General features: G+C 39.0%; 1 protein-coding gene across 3 annotated transcripts in view; it reads right to left on the reverse strand.

The window, feature by feature from the left end:
- The window catches only part of LOC128789538 (protein TUNAR), a 161,809-nt gene that overhangs the window by 106,844 nt on the left and 40,302 nt on the right, over window positions 1-14,663 (reverse strand). The window lies entirely within an intron of this gene.

A 14,663-nucleotide genomic window follows, 5' to 3' on the forward strand; every position in this document is an offset into this window, starting at 1 on the left:
TTTGTAACGCTGCACTTGTAAACTCCTGATAAAAGGCTCTGATGGAACCACGCTTCGCTGGGTAGTGCCAATAAAACTGCACGGCGTCCTTTACATCATAAAAAGCTTTCAAACCCCTACCATTTCAGACTGAAGCTTCAGTGAGGCAATGGATATAAACTTATAGAGGGGAGATTTACTATAAAACCTGAACTATTTTTTAGGTACTATCAACCTAAAGGAAAACGTCTTCAGAAGTAAATCTATAGGAGAACCTCAGTGATAGAATGAAATGTTAAGTTCATGTTTCTTTCCATGTTTTTTGTGGGATTTCAGTGCATTGATTCTGACTACAGGGGTCAAGAATATCAAAAGAACAGTATGAGGCAAAAGAAAAAAAGTTCTTATTCCAGGGGCTTGCCTTAAATACATGACAGAAGTTATCACAAATAATTAGGATGATATTTGCTTCGAGTTACAATTGCCTTTTTAAAATTTCTAGTCTTGTTGTAGACTGTTTAATGGGGTGACATATACCACAAAACTGCCTCTGGGACATGTGAGATTGTTTACATTCAGGTGCCAATGCCACCCTGGTAGCAATCAAATAGATAGTAGATAAAGACTGATTTTCTAAAGAAAAGAAAAAAATGAAAAAAAAAAAAACCAAACCCAAACCAGTAAAATAATTCTGACAAAATTTAAATCACTGAGTGGGTGAAGAATAGATGATTTTGGAGCACTTCTCTTGAAATCAGTAGGCACTGGCCACACCAAGTCTCTATTCTGAGTGCCAAGGGAGACCCTTGATACCTTCTTTGAGATTGGACACCCCAGATCTGTGATCAGCACAGGCTTGGGTACTGCAGGAGCAAGGCTCCTGGACACAGCCAGCACCACCAGAATTTCTTAGAGTTTCTAAGTCAGCTCACAGCAGGTGCCTGTCAGCAGGGCCAGCCCATTCCCAAGAGTGAGCATAGTGCTTGGATTTGCACTTAGTGATCATCAAGGCAGATCTTAGCTTAAGCTTTTACTTCCTATTTCTCCTAAAAAATAGATTTGGTAATTGTATAGATAGAAAAACATACTCTTCCTTCTAGACACTGTCATCATTTCCCCACCAGACAGTCTGACTGTCTTTCATGAGTAGTCAAATAATTTTCAGGCAGATCATTGTCCCCTGAGTGCAGGGAACTGGTACAACTGTACACAAAGAAGAAAAAAGACTAAAAAAGCATAGCAACACAGCCAGAAGACATTTATAATGCATATATTTTGCTTCAAGAAATGTGTTTTTTGGAAGACAAGGGGTAAGAGACAGGCCCTAGAGACAATGTCTCCCTATTCCTTATTTGTAAGCACACACTCTTAAACAGACCCTGAGAAATCTCAGGGTTTGACTACATGAAATTCTGCACTGCATGATCAGACCAAGTGTTTATCTTCTTCTCGAAGCAATAGCCCAATGGGAAGACTCCTTCTCCAGCCTAACAAAAGGGTTTCCTCCTATTTCCAGAACCCTGTTAGGAGCACTGGCACTCAGATCCTCGCACACTGGCCCAGCTGTCTGCAGGGTAACCCTGGATCCACAAGCCACATTCCCACACAAGCACAAAGCAGCTCAGCAGCACACTCAGGTTTATCCTCTGGCTGCCCAGCTGCCATTGCAAGCCCAGGGCAGCTCCTTGCTAAGCCCTGCACACCCGTGGGTGCAATCCAGACTGCCAGCATGGCACAGGGATGCCCATCTGTCTCACCCAGGATGGCAGCGAGACTGCATCACACAAGCAGCTCTCCCATTCAGCTCCAGGTGGCACACAAAGGTCTAGTCTGTGTCAGTGCACGGAGATGCATAAAACATTTATAAACACCAGCTGCCTCAAGATCTGCTAAAGATCATTCTTTTAGGGGTATTCCTGTGTATCTGCATTTACAACTTGTACATTTTTAAAAGATCAGGACTGGTTTGGAAGATGCCAGCAGGAGAGCCTTGTATTTACACAGGGCATACTGGCTCGCAGCAATGGCTGTGTATGCAGCAGAAAGTCCTCAAAGCCCTATTTCCTGGGGCTGAACCTGCATCTTGCAGAGTGAAACTCAAGCATGGTTCTCATGGTTCTCTAGGAAAAGTTAGTAGTAGATGATCCATGCATCTCCAGAGACAATATCACCATAGTTTAAAAGCACTGCTTGTGCTGCCTATATCTCAAATGTCCTTTTGGGGAACCTGCTTTGTGAGTCTATTTGGGCCATGGAAATTTCCTGCTGGACATCTGCCTCAGGGTGAATTTTGGAAAATTCCCAACAAATTCGTACAACTTTTTTATTGTCCATAAAAAACGCCAACAAAACAAATCACCAAAAATCAACAAAATAAAAACCAACAAACAAAAAAAACCACAAACACACAAAAAGAAAAAAGAAAATAAAAACAAAACAAAACAAAAAACATCCAACCAACTAAAACCTCAAACTCTTTCATGGTGACACAGTAATAAGTTTTGCTCTCTAAAAAAAAAAATAAAAATAAAGCTGCCCACTTTTAAAAAGGAGCTTGGTTTGATTTTGGAAGGGTATTGAATTTTCCTGTTTCCAGGAAAATATGCCAAAGTTTACACAATCTCGGAACAGAGAAAAATCCTGTTTTACATATGACCACTAAAGGCTTATTTGAGTTTGGCAGCTGAATGGTTTGCAGATTCCATCTGGACTGAGCATCCCCAGCCCAGAGCTGCAAAGGTTGAGCAAAGCTCCTGTCGAAATCTCTCTCACCAGCTGCTCAGGGTCACTTCAACACTGGCAAAGATCCTGTAGGCATTCAATATGCAGCCTTTTGCCTAAAAAGTGAAGGTATTTGATCTAAAAAATTGGCAATATGACACACCACTCTTTGTCATGCCTCCAACAGTGACTTTAAAGCTGAGCGGAAAAAACAAGTTTGTGCGTGGCTAATAGAGCTATTTATTAACACCCCACAAGGCCTTTGTGATATTTGGATAGCAAAAATAGGAATCTATATCTAGATTAGACATGGAAATGAAGAGGAATTAAAGGAAATGTGGCACAACTTTAGCCTATGACATTGTTTTAATATATATAAACAGCTGCTTAAAAGGATTGCTTTAACTGGGCCAAATTACTAAGCTGAATCCAAATAAAGGCTGAAAATCTGAGTGGGAAAGGGATGACAGACATGTGGACTCCCTCAACAGCCAGGGATGGGAAACAGGTAGTGCTAGAACACAGCACATCCCACCTGAGGGCAGGCATGTGAAACAGAACAGGTAAGGGTCTCTTTCCATGGACTCTGCAGAAAGCTTTGGGTGAGCAGCTAAGTAATAGCTTCTAATACACACATCTGAATATAGCAAAAAATTCACCAAAGCAGACAAAAGAAATGGGGTAAAATTAGCAGAAATTTTAAAGATAACTGAGGTAGGAATATTTACTCGCCTTCAATCAAAAGAAAAATATTGCATTTTTTCCCACTTCTGTCCCCTATCCTTTGGCTTCTCAGTTCAAGTCCCCTTGGAAACTTCTCCATCTGTGCTGTTCAGCAAGTGCTGAGGAGTTTTGACTCAGGGAAGATACTTGTGTTGATTTTTTATTTTTTGGGGGTGGGGGGTTGTGTGTTTGTGCATAAGCACCTAGATGAAAGAGTTTGTTCAGGATCCTGTAAACTTCTAGTTCCCTCAGGGCATGCTTGGAAGCTCAGCAAGGTATTAACATAATCATTCATCATACTGGTAATATGTTTCCCCTTCCTGATTTCTTTAATTCCCTTCAAAAGCATTTGCAGCTTTACAACTTAAATTGTAATCAATCAAGTGATTATTTTAAAACTTTTCAGTTACTATTTTTTCACATTTGTGTACATATCTGGCTTTCACCATGATTCACTACTCCATGCCTGACCATCACCAGGTTTCAACTGATTGATTAACAGATACACCATTGTGCTGCCTGGCTGGGAGCACTCCAGCACTCGGGTTTGGCAAATGGTCATGATGGAATCTACAGAAAGTACCAAATCCTAAGGAAAGTATGAAATTCCTGTTCCAACTTCAGCATTTTCCAAGTTCCCTGAGGCCAAAGTGGTCCCTATCACCACTCTCACATAAGGGTTCAGTCTGCTACCACACCATATATGTAAATTAAACTCCTGTTAGTACCCTGGGAAAATTCAGAGTAGGCATCACATTTGGAAAACTAGCCTATTCCAATTTCATCAGCTGACATTCTCACCTTAGAAATATACCTTTAGCAATCCAGCTAAGAGTAGCATAAAGATTTATTAAAAAAAAGAAAAAAAAGAAAAGAAGTGTCAGTGTAAGCACCAAGCATTCTGCCTCTTGAACTTATCCTAGTCTATAAGAGAAAACTTACTGGAGTATACTGTCAATACAGCATGTTTACTGCATCTCAAAATGTATGAATTTGTTGCCAAATTTTTTTCTTTTTAATAGTTTTTCCTTCATGCAAAAAGGTTTATATCGTTGGAGAACGTTATATAGCTTATCACACGTATTTTCTAGAGTTTTTTAAAGTTTCAGTAAGGATAAACTAAAAGAACAATATCTATACAAGATTTCTCCCTGAAGCCAGATAAGTATTTCAGAGATGTGTTAGGTTCATAGGTCAGGAAGAATACAGATACATGTGAAGACTGTGAACCCATTTTCTAATGACCTCTCCATCACAATCTGATCAGAGAGGTAAACAGGCAAGAGCTGGAAGTCCTGTTTAACTGATGTGTGTTCTGACTTCTCAGTATGGAAGAAAGTGTAGGACATGAAAGCAGGGGCAATATCAGAGACAATATCTTATCTATACCCTATTAGCAGGAAAGAAAGATACACTGAGAACAAATTCCCCTTATCTATGAGAAAAAAATATTACCAGGAGATAAGAAAGAGGGGCTTGGATAAGGTGATGAAAGAAAAAATAACCAAATGCAAAGCTTATTTGATGTTGATCTCTTCATACTGTGAACACAGAAATGAAAAATTAGAACTTCAAGTTCTTGGGGTTGCTTCATCTATGACCCTGAGCAAGAGTTACAATATCTGTGCTTTCCCTTTACAATTTATAAAATACAACAGTAATGAAAAAAATTCCTTCCTGGACAAGGATAGTATAAAATTTTAAATTTAAAGGTTTTTAAGTCACATGTATTACTCAATAGGAGTAAACATGAAAAATTATCTGATCTCTAAATCTCTCAGGATTCACATATACCAGACACTAAAATGCTTGGAAAAACAAAACTATTAATCTACAAAATTTCCAGGTGGGGGAAAATTTATGGCATTTTTTCCCTAAGAATTTTATTCTTGGAAGGGCACTGAAACACATATTAAAGTTAGAACCCTCCCCCACACTGGATATATTCAAACTTGATACTCCACTTCTACTAGAAATCAACATATAGTGTCGTAAGTGGCATAATAGCTGAGATACTTGCATATTCCCTGGACCTGATGAGATTAGACATGCATAAAAGCCCCAGAGCAATATTCTTTAGAAGAAAAACAATTTCAGACATACCATATCAATCCACCCACGTATATTTGTGCTATGACAAGCTCAGTACCAGCAAGGTAGTCATATCAAGAGCTGGTTGTATTCAACAGGTGACTCGATTTATTTGACTCACTGGGTCTCTTCTTACAAAAAGGACTTGGATGTTAAATTTGCACTTCATGAAAAATTCAGGAGTGTAAGAAAAGCAATAACAACATGCTTACTAACAACAGGCCTCTCAGTAGCCATAGATCCTTAGGTAAAGTGGAGTATAAAACAAGTATCTAGAATATTACCTAGAAATTAATCTAAAATATTTCCACATTTCCTCTGCAAAAGCCCGCAGAGAACATTAACAAATAGAAAGAATTGTGAAAAAAATTTGGATGTGAGACTTAATTACTATGCAAATCTCAGAGGGATATGAAGACAAAAGTTAGAAGCGGAGATCTGCTGGAGATGAGAAAACTGTTACAAGGACAAAGAGTCGCCTTGTTCTTGTCAGATCCCAGATCCCAGCTCAGTGCACTGATTAGCATACAGAAAGGTATAATAACACAGAACAATTTAATGAGGATTTAGTATCTGTCAGGGTCTTGCTTGTTCACCATAGATGTGAATACTCCATGTAATAGGGAAGTTACATACCACACACAGGTAAAGCATCTGGGACAATCTACATACCCCCAGCTAGTGAATATAGCCCTTTATTGATCTGACTGAAAGAAGTTATGATCATAAGTTATGATTCATCTTTGCAATTCAAGGGTAAGTCACTAAATAAAAATAAAAGATTTTTCTATGAATTTGCCTACCTACTTAGCTGGTACATCTTCAAAATAAAGGTATAGAAATTATTACAGGACACAACAGATAAGGAAGAACAGGGCCAACACACACCTTAGAACTTAGCAGTTTAGTAAGAACAGGGAGAAGACAAAAATGCTCTTAAGCCCAATTTGTAAATACATGTTTCTACTTTGCATGTAAGTTTCCCAGCTAATAACTGGCAGCTTCTATCCTTCCTTACTTGGGTCAGCTGGATACTGGCTGCTTGGTTTTACCTGGAAACTTTCTACAAGAACATATGATGGATCAAAGAAAGTATTTTGCAGTCAGGAAAACACAAGCGTAGGATTCAAGAATTTGAGGAGTGGGAGATTCTGTGAACACACCAGCGATTTTTTTCCCAATTATATTGCATCATGCCTCAGAGCCTGGCCAGAATATCATTTAATAATTCCACTGAGCACTAGAAGAACCTTTCTTAGATTAAATTTTTGCAGAATTTCCTAGACTTCAAATGTCACATACTTCACTGGACCCCATATCACAAGTTAACTCAGTGGGCTCTAATGGGCATCAAAAATACTCTGCCCGCACCTGAGCAAGAAGCCTACAGCTTACCAATATAGCTCAGTTATTATTAACACACATCCCAACAGAACAGATCCATCAAACTCTCTGCTATACTGACTGTACTTGCATTTATTCGAAAGTGAGCTCAGTTTCCACCCACCCCATATTAAATATTGGTGGGTTGGAATCTGCCTACTTTGCACAGCTGAAGCTGGAATTCTTCCCCAGTTGCATTCAAACAGGCCACATCAGTGTTAATGGATCTTTTCTACTACTTGGTCCTTCAGAAGGTACTTTTATACATCTGTAAACTTAATTTTTGCATTGAGATTGCAAACACTTCTCTTCAGCCACTGAAATTCAATTAGATTCATCTGCAGATGCAGCATGTATATTAAAGTAGGAAAAAATTAATAGACCAACTGGATTCTGCCTTGTCAGATTAATTCCACTAATGTCCACATGTGCTGCCGGCCTATTGTGGTAAATTAAGTCAATAATTGGTTTTGTAATCCATTTGTCCCAACTTATCCAACTTTTTGGGTCATTCCCCTTTCTACTGCAGTCAGTGCTGTATCCCCCTTCAAACAGCAGAGCAAACGTAGGACTTCTGAACACCACTTGTTGAGCATAGGTATTCTAGGATATTCTTTTTAAAAGAAGTTCGGTCTCTAGCTACTATTTCTAAGTGGGAATATAAAACAGCCTTTGACTACACTTAACATACACTTAAATGAAGTGGTTTAGGCATGGAAAAGATCTCTGCCATTTTTACTTGAGTTATAGCTAGGAGAAAACCTCTGGCTATTGCACGTATGAAGGTTATTCCCTTAGTGATTACTGAACAAGGAAATAAATATTGAGAACCCTTTATTCTTTTCCTGGCACAGGCTATGCTTCAAACAGAAATTCATTGGTACCATTTTTCCATTTGGTGCCTGTTTTCATTAGTCTGTGTCGGCTTTTCAGAGAATAAACTCAGTAGAGAACATTGTCTGTTCTGTATTTCTGCATTGCCTAATGTAACATCAGCCTTGAGAGAAGCCCTTAGCTATATAATAACTTTAAATTATTAACTGCCATGACAAGCATTTCAGAAGAAAAATATTTACTGAGAACAGAAAAGATTGCCATAAAAACTGCAAATCATTATCTGGCACTTACATTTATGGGCTTATGTGTCTTCTTTATTTTTTAAGGATTGCATCTGTCAACAGCACATAGCTAGAAGTACAAAAGCTTTCTTAATAGACTAGCTTGTTCTTAATAAAGCTATTTTAACAACTTTATCTCTTGCTTCACCCACCTACTTCAGGATGGGGATCCTTGAAGTTAGTTTTTCATTTTTCCTCTGCTGAGATTGTCAAGTTGGGTTCGTCTAGAGTTTAAGAACATAAATGAAACTGTGTACTTCTTTTCTACTGTTTTTAACCACTCCTTGGTCTCTTGTGAGTAAAGCCTGGAAACTTGCTTGTGTTTGGAGTTGCACTCATGCACAATAGATGAAGAACTGTGTCCTGGGGGGGATCAGGCCCAGCATCAGCAGCCAGGCGAGGGAGGGGATTGTCCTGCTCTGCTCTGCACTGGGGCAGCCTCACCTCAAGTCCTTGGGGCAGATTTGGGTGCCGCAATATAAGAAAGATATTAAACTGTTAGAGAGTGTCCAAAGGAGGCCACAAGGATGGTGAAGGGCCTTGAGGGGAAACCATGTGAGGAGGGGCTGAGGTCACTTGGTCTGTTCAGCCTGGGGGAGACTGAGGGGAGACCCCACTGCAATTTCAGTTTCCTCGTGAGGGGAAGAGAAGGGCCAGGCACTGATTTGCTCTCTGTGGTGCCCAGTGACAGGACTGAGGGAATGACCTGAAGTTGTATCAGGGGCAGTTTAGGTTCAGGAAAAGGTTTTGGTATCAGGAAAAGGTTCTTCACCCAAAGGGTTGTTGAGCACTGGAGCAAATTCCCCAGGGCAGTGGTCACAGCACCAGCCTGACAGAGTTCAAAAAGAGTTTGAACGATGCTTTCAGGCATATGGTGTGATTCCTTGTGGGTCCCTTGAAGGGCTAGGGATTGGACTTCCATGATTCTTGTGGGTCCCTTCCAACACCAGATACTTTGATTTTTTCTTAAGAAACCCTTTGAGGTTCTACTGTGCTCAGGTTTGTAATTCCAAACAGTGGTAGGGCATTAACTCCTCTGTTCAAAGCCATCTGTGCAGACCAAAATAAAGGCTGTATACATCTTAGGGGTTCAGGCATACAAAAGAAACTTTACATTTAGCCCAATGTTAATATGATCTCTTTTTGAACAAAACATATATGATATTCACTCAGAAACAGAGATCTGTGTTCATTCTTCCATATCTAAAAACAGCAAAGGAGTTAAGGAGACCACGGGGACCAAAGTCCCAACACTACTGCTCATGAGCACAAGAATTGGTCCATTTTAAAAAACAGAAGCAGGCATTATCATCCAGAGGATCAGCCTCCTTCCTCCAGCACCACAACATCCCAGAACAGCCATCCCTAAGGGGAATTTCCAGAAACAGGAGAACTTAGTCAAAACTGGAAAGCATGGAAGATTAAAGATCTTTCATCCAAATTTGGTGTTAGGACTTTAACAAACAATCATAAAACCCCAAAGCTGAACAAAACCAAAATAAAATCAACCCAAAGCCTAAGAAAATAAGTAGGCAGTTCATGTTCTGACTGAGAAGGACTGCGGGAAGTCAAGACCCACACAGCAGAATGATGAATGACCAGAAAACACATTCTGATAAGTTTGACCCCATATCACTGTAACACAGGATAGTTTCCATATCAAAATTGAACTCTTAGGTATAAAACAGGGGGGAAAAGTAATTGGCTTTTGTGAAAGCGGCAATTTTAGCAGACAGCAATTGTTTCTGGTATGTAAATCTGTTTCTGTCTCCAGATAACAAGGAAAACAATTACTCACAAAGAGAATGCTTTTAAACATGTATCTTTGGCAGGATAGCTCTCAAGATTAGCTTATTGCAATTTAGTCTTGGCGGTAAGAGAAGCTAATTATTTCCATCAGGAATCTGTAGGATAATAAACCAACTTCTCCTCTAGCAACAACCTTTAGAAATTCAATTTAGTATTAAAAATAGAAAGCAATTTATGTTTTATTCAATTGCACACAATAATCTTGAGATTATTCTGACTTTAAGGTTATTTTGCACATAACTTCTCTGGTTACAGAAGTTGTGCAAAGATACTTGGAGACTGACTTCCACAAGGGAAAATCTTGGCAAGTACAGAACAGGTTGGAGCAGAGGCAGACTCCCCTTCAGTTCATCTTGCTGCTTACAGACAGAAAAATGCATAAGCTCATATCTCAGCTATTCAAGGTATATTTGGGCAAAAGAAAGTCTACTGGGCACTTAGTTCAGCTGCTCTGGGAAACTGTTAAGCTCAAAGACAACTGTGAGAGTTGCACACAAACTCCAGAGTGCAGCTCTCAAGCAAGCTTCATGAAGAATAAATTTCATTGCACAAGGGCAATGTGCTCTGTGTTATAATGGAAATGGAAAACCTTTTGTTTCACCACTTACTTTAAAGGAAGCTGGCCACCTTTGATGCAGTGAGGTGTGCTATGTGTCCTTAACTTTCACTGCATGATCACATAAGGATTTTTTTTTTGCCCTTTGCTTTCTTTTTTTTAAGCTTTACTAATAGAGAAAGAAAAAAGCCACAGCCGAAGACTACAGTCAAACAAACACAGACACAGGCAGGCAGGATTTACATCTCAGAAAGCGTCACTGAAACATGGTTATACTGAGTCCCTGCAGCACTCACCACTGCTGTTGTCACTGTGTTGACCAAAGCACAAAGTATTTCTTGCCTTGTGGTCTGCTATCCCACATTCCATAACACATTTATTTGCAGATCAGGACTTTTCACTATCACAGCAACTCAGAGGCAAAGCTGTAAAATAGCTGCTACATATAAGTGTCCTCAAGTTTCCTTGTTGAGTTTTCTTGACTATGTAGTTGTTTTTCCTGCAGGAAAAATGAATTGAAGAGCCCGAGAACACAGCCACACCATTTGGTTTTAAGTTAATTCCTTCCCTATATTCATCCACAGTTCTTCAGCACCTTAGGAAAGGGTTATTGAGACACTTCACTGCAGGAAAGGAGGGCTCATGCTGCAGCCAGACATTGTTCAATGTGGGCTAATGTGGCATAAGGAACAACTTGCTCTATACCACAAAGAATCTTGTGTTGTTAACTTCCTAATCTTAGGTTTTCAGTAAAAGAGAATCCTTCATGGGTGTCATGGGAGAACAAATCTATGAATGCACTAGAAAAGTTTGTGTGGTGGGTTTGGGTTTTTAGTTTTTGTTGTTGAATTGTTTTGTTTTAAAAGGCACAAAAGCTGTTCCATTACAATTTGTTTTAAGCAGCATTTCACTAGATAGTTGGCTAATTAAAAAGCTTTGCACCAGCTGCAAATGCTTCTTCTTTTCCTTCCAGTACCAATTTCTTGTGTGGTTTCTGCAAGTGGTGGTGGATTGAAGAACATACAAGAACCTGGAGACACCTTAAGATATTTTAGACACCTTCTGCCAGCAGATTCAGTCCAAGGAGAGAAGAGGATTTAAGGGGCAACTTGTTTTTGCTCACCTTTCTATTAAGAGTTTCTGCTGATCTGTATGCCCCTTTACAAGCATTTAACTAAAATAAGCCTTGAGTAATTTCACAAAACTTATTAAAATTACTCTAGAAAGTATCCCTTAACACCAGGAGGTTATTAAAGCAATACTTGATTTCCGATTCTGTCACATTGCTGAATCCCAGCTTCAATACAGTTACACACTTAAAATGCAATTTAAATAAACATTGAGGATTCAAAAATCCCACAGCATCCACTTAGCTCATTTAGCCCACCTTTCATGCTTATCCATCAGCAATTAAAGACAAGATACCACAGTGACTAAAAGAGGTTTCACAGGTTTTATAAGCAACTGCATTTTCTTTCAGTACTTCTATGTTTTATCATGTATTTTCATTTCAAATGAGGGAAATTTGAAACCAAATGTATTTCAAGTCCATTCTACCGTACTGGAGCATTTTGTTCTGTTCCTTAAGTAGTATCAAAGGACCCTGCAGTTATCTCAATTCCTGTCTATCAATTAAATAATTGAAAAAGTCCAGAATTTGCTGTACGTGCTTTGGATTGCAGCTAACACAAGATCCATTTGTTTCTGATGAGCAGTGCACATTTAGATCTAGAAGAAAAATATTCTGTGATGAAAAGGGGAGGAACTTTTTCTTGCATTGTTTAGTCTGATTTCTTTTTTGTACTGCAGGTAGAAATAAATCTTTGGAGCTGGAGGAGAATAAATTTGGATGCAAAGAACAGCCCTCAAAGTAACTAGAAAGCAAAAAATACTACAGATGCAACTGGAGAAACAAGATGCACAAAACTAGAGGCAGGGTGATACCACTCAAGACAAAATTTAAGGATGTTTTAGCATAGCTAGAAAGATTAAGTGGAGAGAAAAGAAAATGAAAGGAAACAAAATGAAAGAAAAGAAAAGGAAAGAAAAAGGAAAGAAAAGGAAAGAAAAAGGAAAGAAAAGAAAAGAAAAGAAAAGAAAAGAAAAGAAAAGAAAAGAAAAGAAAAGAAAAGAAAAGAAAAGAAAAGAAAAGAAAAGAAAAGAAAAGAAAAGAGACTTTACTAAAACCTACTCCCTGATAATGCCTCCAATCATGCATATAAAGATGCTTTTAATTTGTACCACTATAGCATTTCAAACGTTTCATGAATTGTGAAATTTAACAAGAGCTATCATGCTTTAGGCTGAATCTGTTTTGGTTTTGCCTAGATTACTGAGCCAAACACAATGAGTTTCAACTCAATGCAGCATTCATGTGCTAACATTTTCCCTGGTTAATGTTTTCTTCTGTATGGACAGACAATCAATGGAAAGTGATTAAAAACCCAATTATTTATCTGCTACATTTGACTGCTTCTCCTCACCCTTCAGGAAATACATCAAGTCTGATGTAACATCTCCCTTGTGAAATATCTCACTCATTTCTGCATGCACACTTCTCCCAGGTGGCTCAGTCAAAGGAGAGTGAATGCCATCAAACTGCTGTCTTCATGTATGGACTTGACAACTGGTGCCTCAAAACCATTTAAGACTTCACAGGAGGTATCACAATATCTTTGGATTTTACTCAACAGAAGCAACAAGCTTTGCAACAGGAAATCACACCATGTTAAAGTATTTATATGCCTGAATATAAATCATTGGAGTTGGAAAAGATCACCAAGTCCAACTGCCAACCCAGCATCACCACCATGATCACAATTAAACCATGGCTCAAGTGCCAAATCAACACTTCTTTTGAACAGTTCCAGGAATAGTGACTCTACCACATCCATGGGCTGCCTGTTCCATGCTTGACAACCCTTTCTGTGAAAAAAAAAAAAAATCCCAAATATCTAATGCTTCTATCAACAGAGTTTCAGAAATATCATTTCAATCTATACAAAAAATGAAGACAAAAACCTAAAAATTGCTAGTGAAAAATATATTTAAATCCCTTTCTGTGTATTTTGTCACACACTGGAGCATGAAACATATAAGAAGAGGGAGTCCTGATAAGTTCAGTTTTACAGCTGAGGCTTTAGACTAATGGCTATTATCAGGCAACTGAGACAACCTTCAACTCTTATACAAGATGCTGCTAAAACAAACTATTCTTGGTTAAGCAGTCAGAGGAGAAGCTTGCCTGGAAACCCAAATAATTCTAGAAATAAATGCTGGTAAAGCAATATTCTTAACAGATTGGTATAAATATAGTAACACATCACTCTTCCAGAGAGCAAGCTGGGGACCATAAAATTGCAGAGCAGCATCCCTGCCAGAAAGATCAGGAAATTGCTCCCATGTTGTCCTGTTGGTAACTCTCACTCCCTGGCCTATTTTAAATCATGTCTGAATGTTATTCTAACATTAGTGTTACTACTAAAGCCACAGAGATTTCATTTACTGGCAGCAGGGAGGGGAAAAAAAAAAGCTAAAAATAAAATATTAAGACAACATAAGGCCAGATTCTGATTGGAGCTATACTGAACACATGCATTAACCCCAGTGACTTCAGAGTAATTACACAAGGTTGCTAAAATTAGCATCTTGCCCATAGCACCGAGCAAATTAGAAATGCATAGACACAGATGAAAGGAGAGACAGCAAATGAGAGCAGCAAGACACTGCCCCCATGAAGTCTTTGCTGTGTTGCTGACAAGCAAAAGGAATTTGGGAGAAAAACCCATTCCATCCCAACTTCTCCCTGGGAACCCGAGCAGGAAGGTGCTGGGCTGGAAGGTACTTAACAAGAGAGGGAGGTGTAGTGGAGAGCTCAGGAAGCCTTTCAAAAGGAAAGATAGGGAGTTTGCCTGCCAGGCAGGTTTTTGCAAGATCTCATCATTCTATTTATAACACCACATGCCATGTTACATTACATCACACCACGGCAGATGCACACCACATGCAACAAAACGCATTAGAAACACTGTGGGTTCTCTCCAGAATAAATGCCCACAGCTCGCAGCAGCAGCTTAAAGGCAAGTTTTCCAGGAAGGATTTGAAATTCCTTGGCAAAAATTTGTAACCTACGGAGTTAACTTTTACATTCTGCCAGCTCAGCGCTTGAGAACTCAGAGCATCTATCAACACCCCCCTGTTTTACATCCTCACAATTTTAATTTGTTCAGCGTTTATTCTTGCCTTTTTCTCCAAGAACAAACTGCAGTGTAGTTTTTCTTACA

The sequence above is a fragment of the Vidua chalybeata genome, chromosome 6, assembly GCF_026979565.1.
Source record: "Vidua chalybeata isolate OUT-0048 chromosome 6, bVidCha1 merged haplotype, whole genome shotgun sequence".
Lineage (NCBI taxonomy): Eukaryota > Metazoa > Chordata > Aves > Passeriformes > Viduidae > Vidua > Vidua chalybeata.